We start from the raw sequence: 1,884 nt of genomic DNA on the forward strand, positions 1-1,884 counted from the left end.
CAACCCAATAGACTTTCGAGAAGGAATTAAATGCATCACTAGCCAACACAAATCCCGTCCAGTGATCTGAACTAACCAACTTTCCGCAATCTAACATTTAAAACACAACAGCTCAGTTCCTTTGCAATTTTCAATGAGTCACATGGAATAATAAGACGCACCTTTAAAAACCGTGTGTTTTTTGTAATAATAAATCTTAAGTGCGACAGTTCTCCATGCAACTTCATTACAACTAAAGACAAGCAAGTAGAGGCTGCTACCCTCCTAATTCCTTAGTCAACCCATTCTTGTAAAAGGATGCTGGTCCCATCAACCCGTATTCAATGCAGCAAAATTCTCTGCGCTGTACAATCTCATTCGTACTGCAAGAAAGGAATTTACTGTTTCTGCTCTCAGAGCTGAATTGGTTCAGCCAATATCTTGCTCAGTTCCCTGCTTCCAGTAAACACTTCAGTAAGGAAAAAATCTGTCAAATTCTTTACATTCCAATACAGACTGACGCTGCAAACTTGCAGAAGTCACACATTTCCACTTTCACTGTCTCAATGATTTGATGACAACGTTCAGAAAGCTCAATGAGATAAATCTAATTCTATTTCGATCATTGGAACGACTTGTAGGAATTTGCATGCGGGAAATTGAGTACTATGAAACAGATAAACAGTTTTTCCGGATTTTATCCCAGCACAGTGTCAGCGACACGGGGAAGGTCATGGAGCGAAAACATCACCTCGGTTTCTCTCTCCTAATCAGTTGATAATTGAGGTATATCCCCCGGCTATAGATCATCATCCGAACACAGAGAGTGATCTTCTCCAATAAATTCTGTTTTGATCAATGACCTTTTTTTCCCACAGGCTGATGTCAGCATCTCAAACAGCCGGTCCACCGCCTCCTCCCCTCCACCTCATTTGTTGCGTCAGAGCACACAAGGCTATGGGCCAAGTGCTGGAAACTGGGATGCTGAGCCTCTTTCCGTGTTGTAAAAGCACAATGATTCAATCATTTTCGAGGAGAAAGAACGCCAATGGAAAAAGAAAGCTAGAAGCTGTGTCATTAAGAAATGATGCAGATACGCTGGCAAGTATCCCTGGTGGTCTAGTGGTTAGGATTCGGCGCTTTCACCGCCGCGGCCCGGGTTCGATTCCCGGTCAGGGAATTAAGGTTTATTGTTCCTGATAGTGGCAACAGCAAAAGCAGCGTAGTTCTGATAGGATTCCTTTCAATATCTCAGATCAGTTAATGTCGCCGAGAACATCAGAGTCCATGTTCCAGTTTCTCAAAGAGAGGAAAGGTGCCTTAACTGTCACTGCTCAGTCGGACTATTCACCTTTGTGTTGTGTTGCTCACAGAGACATGAGCAGTAACCATTCACAAGATGAACAACCAGCAACGATAATCACCATCGCGCTTCATCTCAATAGTCTCCCCTTCCTGTTCTGGTGAGTTTCAATGCCAAATCAAAACACGTTTGTCGTCAGGAAGCAGCCATTCAATTAGATCACGACTGGTCTGAAAAAAAAATCTCCACTCCGCTTTCCTGCTTTTCCTCCATAACATCGGTTAAACTCGAGCCTAATCACAACATTGTATATTACTGTCAGCTTTCAGAAATTTAGATAACTTTAATGACCTGCGCATGCTTGCAGTAAATTGAATAATATGAAATGAACTAAAAAGCCCTTCCCGCAATTCAACCCAGTGCAGGGTCAGCCATATGAGAAAGTTCAGAGAGCGAAAACATTACCTCCATTTCTCCCTGCACATATTTCTCTCCTGACGAGTTGAATACTTGTAGCATTTTTTTTTACAATTGAGACATTTTCATGGACAGATCGTCCCACAATGCACAAATATCTGTGCTGCAGAAAACTATTTTGCTTC

The 1,884-nt window shown here is 42.2% G+C and overlaps 1 non-coding gene across 1 annotated transcript; it reads left to right on the plus strand.

Moving 5' to 3' along the window:
• Positions 1 to 1,087: 1,087 nt before the first annotated feature.
• trnae-uuc lies at positions 1,088 to 1,159 on the plus strand. The gene has a single exon. It is a non-coding gene; the product is annotated as a tRNA-Glu (tRNA).
• Positions 1,160 to 1,884: the final 725 nt, after the last annotated feature.

The sequence above is a fragment of the Rhincodon typus genome, unplaced genomic scaffold (genome assembly GCF_021869965.1).
Source record: "Rhincodon typus isolate 14 unplaced genomic scaffold, sRhiTyp1.1 hic_rhity00000091, whole genome shotgun sequence".
NCBI classification, from domain to species: Eukaryota; Metazoa; Chordata; class Chondrichthyes; order Orectolobiformes; family Rhincodontidae; genus Rhincodon; species Rhincodon typus.